Source organism: Lolium rigidum, chromosome 1 (genome assembly GCF_022539505.1).
Source record: "Lolium rigidum isolate FL_2022 chromosome 1, APGP_CSIRO_Lrig_0.1, whole genome shotgun sequence".
NCBI classification, from domain to species: Eukaryota; Viridiplantae; Streptophyta; class Magnoliopsida; order Poales; family Poaceae; genus Lolium; species Lolium rigidum.
Window position 1 is genome coordinate 57,301,496 of NC_061508.1, and position 5,122 is coordinate 57,306,617.

A 5,122-nucleotide genomic window follows, 5' to 3' on the forward strand; every position below is an offset into this window, starting at 1 on the left:
TAAGTATGATGCGTAATGTAATCAACACAAATATCCTTAGACAAAGCATCGATGTTTTATCCCTAGTGGCAACAAGACATCCACAACCTTATAACTTTCGTCCATCGTCCCAGATTTAATGGAGGCATGAACCCACTATCGAGCATAAATACTCCCTCTTGGAGTCACAAGTATCAACTTGGCCAGAGCCTCTACTAGCAACGTAGAGCATGCAAGAACATAAATAACATATATGATAGATTGACTAGTTGAATGCCCGTGCGTTGCTACGGATTCCTCAAGTTTGTTTCACCGTAAATTCAAACATAATACAAAGGATATTTGTAACCAAGTTCCTATTCTGGATAAAGAAAATTTATATGTATCTATAGTTTTTAAAAAACATTATCTGTACCATAAATACATGTTAGTTTTCATCTGTATCTTAGTTATAGACAATTCAAATAAGCTGGATTTCAACTTAGTAGTATTACTCCAGTTGTCTCACTATGCAACAATCCTATGAAAAGAAAAGGAAAAGGAAATCACCTTATGCAAATAATATAACCATTGCAACGAATTCAGAAAAAATATACCAAAGGATACAAATGATATCCCCTGAGATGGAAAATAAAGGATTTATCGTGAAGATAGGTCACAGGACATTGTGTCCTTTGAATACTCACACATGATCCCTCCTTCAGTACATGTCTAATTTGATTATATAGAGGTGGTTGGGCTATGAGTACTGAAATTTCGATTTGTAGCCGCTGCACTCACATGGGTCAGGTTGCCATGGACATATAAATGCACATATAGACATACACTGATTAGAAAAAAATTATTGCAACAGGAGCGTGTGAGCCTAACAATACCGACATACATGGAATTCCAAAACTCTTTGCCCTCTTTGATGACCACAACACATCATCCTCACTTATTTCACCAATGTCGTGCATCTCCTCCACATGCATCTTGCAATAAGATAACCATTTCCTTCGTTTACGCATCCACCTAGATGTTAAGAAACTGTGAACATATCAATTGTTACACACTGAATGCAAATTATTAGAAGATAAGCAGTTACAAATTCGATATGCATTCCACAAAAGAAGAGACGAAAATGAAAAAAAATAGTAGAACAAACTATGGCATGTTAATTGGTACCTGGCATTTCTTTATATGAATTGGAGGCATCATACAACATTGTCAGCGTAATCTGGCCATTTGCATTTAGCAGCCTGCCCAACTTGACCACACAGAAAGCATTTTCATGTTGCCATGATCACCTGTAAAGTCAGTTAAAAGTTATGGAAGTACTCCTAAAATACCACTAAAACACAAATTTTGACTTTGAGGTATAGACCGAAGTTGCACTTCTGTTTTTCCAAGTTTTACCTCTTTTACAATCAAGAAGAACCCCGTGAGTTGCTAGACAAAGCATGCTCAATTCAGCATCCTAGAAAATGTGGTGATGAAAGAGTAAAACGAAGCCCTCGAAAAAAAGAGAGAGTAAAATGAGACACAAAAATGTCGTGTATTTGGGTTAAGCCCTGCAAGATTGCGCTGTTGTCCCTGTTAGAAAGTGATAGGCGGCGCCACCGGCTTCCATGCCTCGTGCTTATCCTATTATTATTGAACCTCTAACAGAAAAGGCTATGAACGAAAGTGAAATGTTGTTCAGTCCATACCAATCAACCAGAACTCTGCCTTTAATGAGTTTGCACATTTATTTAATAGCACAGGTCAATTAGTTATTCAGTATTAGACTGCAATACTTAAATGGTGCAGAAAAACCATCTAAATTTGACAATCAGTAAAGCCAAACAAAATTATTTGGGCTCATAGAGAAAAAAGTTTCTCTCTTTTATATGTGGAAGTTTGAGAAATGATTCCAGGTAGAGAAAAATGTATCCTTTTTTTAGATGGTTCCTTACAATTTTATTTGGCATACTTTACTGGAAATGAGTAAGAGAATGCAAAGGAAAGCTGTTCAACAAAAATTTAACCATTGATATCTAGTACAGCAGCTTGCTTCACTCCCGGACCCTTGTGTTTAGCTCCAATTAAGGGCCCAATATGCGCCTTCGGAGACCACGTAAAATATATGCCAATGCTAACTTACTTTAACAATGAATACGATGATTCCTCCAATTCTATTAGGAAGAAGGGAGATATATGCACTGTCTCAGTAACTCATCCTTTACCTGGGAATACAACAATATTGGAATTTAGATTAGGCAGCAACTGAAGATGAACTGGTGTTGATTCTCAAATGTCACCACAAATTAGTTAGTGAAGTTACCTTATATTGCTTGTACTGATCTTTCGAGCCCAATCACTGAAGTTCTATTGGTTAATCTTCAGAAACCTTGTCAAAGGCAAGCTGCAAAACACACAATCAAATAAATGATCAACAATGTGTTTATTCACATTTAATTAAGTGCATACATGATGCATCAGGAAAAAAGGAAAGTAAGCATCAATTTCGTGCATAATATGCAGCTTTGTTTGTCCTGTTGATCACAATAAAGCATGGCAGTGCTCATAGTGGACGTACGTAGGTAGTACTCCGCACTTAATCTAGCGACGTTTCCAATTTTTTGCACTCTACACTTGTAGCTTCTGAATCATAGTCTGCTCGAAAATCGAATCCATGGACATGCGCTATAGGGAGGGGCAGTGCGCAGGGAAGCCGGCCGACTGTTGGATCTTGGAAGGCATGGCAGCAGTGGGAATACATGCCGCTAGATGCCCCGCGCAGATGCAAGGGGGCGAGGTGAAAAGGAGGTGTGGGAGATTCCGGCTGGACTGGGGCAGCGTCGGGGAAGCCAGTTTGTGGCGGCCGCGAAAGCGCGCCAGTGCCGGAGGCCGGACTGGGCGTGCGCGCCGGCAGGATCTAGTGGAGGGCGTAGAGGCTGGACATCGGGACGAAGGTGTGTTTTTGTGACGATGCCAAGGCCAGGAGCAATTTGGGAGCGGTGGAAAAAAAAAGGTAGCCCGGTGATTATGTCAACTTTAAGGTGAGCATATGTGGTTCCTGTATTTGTAGAAGCTGTGCTATTCTGATCGCCAATAACAAGGCTGATGCTTCGGCCTGAAGAACTAAAGTAACCGGGCAGATGAACAACTGTGAGCAATGTGTATTTCTAGACACTCGTATGAAGAATCCAAGACCTGCAAGATATGGTTGGTGGTCCTGGTTCTGCTCCCAAGCCGCATCGATGAAAATGACCATCCCTGTGAGTGTTGTCCTGGAGCGAAAATGACCTTTGTTGGCACTTCTTTCGGCTGCCTGATTGATGATTTGATTATCAACCACTTTCAAAAGCAAAGACCAAAGCTTCAAAATTTTCCTTTCGAAAGTATTCATGTCCAAAATTCTACAACGGTTTAACTTGATGTGTTTATTTATAGAATATATAATGAATTCCATTTGCAAAGAAATCCCACCTAGGGTGGATGAACACTTTTTTTAAGCGTGGATATCTTTTAGCAATCAAAAGTTGTTCATATATATTTACCATATCAAGGTTCATACAATGTCAAGATTCAGTTTCCTTACCTAATTCACACCTATGTTCATCAAGATTGCGAAACTCCGATGCTTTTTTTTTATATAGAAACAATGATCAAATTGAAGATTTAGATGCACTGAAATGTTCGGAAATTCAATTCGGCTCCCGGGTGCATATGCTCCCTCTATCAAAAAATTATATTTCGAAATGTCGAAAAAATTTGACAAAAAATTATACTTGTACATCTCGACAATATACGTACGTTCGTCAAGTTTCGTGAGGAACCAATATGTTTTGTGGTCTGTGTATAAAAGAGAAAATTTATCTCCTAAAAAGCCTTATTTTTAGCATTGAATTTTGTCTTTTTTACACACGTCACACGACAAGTTGGATTTTTATGAAACAACTTTGTGAGCGCGTAGCACGTAAAGATGTACGTTCGAATTTTTCGTTTCAATTTTTTGAAATTACAAAATGTATGTAACATGCATTTCAAAATAAAGGGAGCATATGCTCCCATGTGCCAAAACACCATTCCCTGAAATGTTTTTTTTATATAAACAAAGACAATGAACGGTTAACAAATAGCTAAGGCATCATTAAAAAACAATAACTATCGGATGATGCTTTCTTCTTCCAATGGAATAGGTGCCAGTTCCATGTATATAAATGGTTTGCTGGAAAAACTTTCTTGGTCTCTGAACGCAGAAACACTTACACTATGAATTTACTATGAATTCCCGAGGGCCAGAGCTTAAAATGCAGAAAAAGGAAATGATTATGGTAGCTGCTGATAATTCATTCTTCAGTCCCAATAACGAGCAATCAGAGGTGTTATGCTGTGGCCATTAATTTTTGGGGAATACATGGTGATTATTAAATTGTGCTCGGTTAATAAATATTTTGTTCTGAAAATCTATATCGAAAATTTTCCATCAGCTGAAGAACATACTTACTGAGCTATTCGTCCCATATCCAAGTGTAATAGATCGGCATTGGAGAAGCATTGTGCAAAAGCACGATTAGGAAACAAAGATGCGAAACACAAAATGGTAAAAAGAACATGCTACAACAGAATTTCAGATCCACGCACCTGATGCTTGCATCTGAGAAATATATTTCCACTATTGACTACTTTATTGAGCAACTGTATCGCCCCGACAAGCACACTCGAGCGTGATTAGCGGGGGAGCCAGGACGGAAGGGGTTGAGACGACGGAGCAGGAGCACGAACCGGAGGGTGATGCTTGTCGGCAGAGGGGCTGCAGGCCGGGGAGGTAGTTCGCGCGGTGGTGGTGGAGCTTCACGGCGGCAGATGGATGGGCGGGGTAGGTGGCGGCGCAGCGAGGGCGGCGATTGTCTCGGCCTGGATTCCGAGGGCAGCGCAGCGCGGGCGGTGCCGGGTGGGGAGAGGATTTTAACATTTAAGGTAGGAAACTACTGCAGATTAATTTGCGCGCGAATAAAATAGGAAATAAATGATTTGATTTGATCAAGCATTAATAAGGGGTGGGAAAAGAGCGCACAAACGAAACCGTCCGACGGTGTTGATGACGTCGAGTAGATTGAACGGTGAGGATGTTCTCAATCTCCTTCACCAAACGCGTTGTATGACGTACGACCAA

General features: G+C 40.1%; 1 long non-coding RNA gene across 5 annotated transcripts; it reads right to left on the bottom strand.

Annotated features, from left to right (window-relative positions):
- Positions 1 to 533: 533 nt before the first annotated feature.
- LOC124673551 lies at positions 534 to 4,819 on the bottom strand. Of its 5 annotated transcripts, XR_006992775.1 has the most exons (6): positions 4,591 to 4,780; positions 4,454 to 4,457; positions 2,285 to 2,365; positions 1,378 to 2,186; positions 1,147 to 1,268; positions 534 to 1,008 (listed from the first exon to the last, which is right to left on the bottom strand). It is a non-coding gene; the product is annotated as an uncharacterized LOC124673551 (long non-coding RNA). The 5 variants fall into 5 exon arrangements; XR_006992777.1 differs by lacking the exon at positions 4,454 to 4,457 and having other exon boundaries at positions 4,732 to 4,819; XR_006992776.1 differs by lacking the exon at positions 4,454 to 4,457.
- Between the last annotated feature and the right edge of the window lie 303 nt (positions 4,820 to 5,122).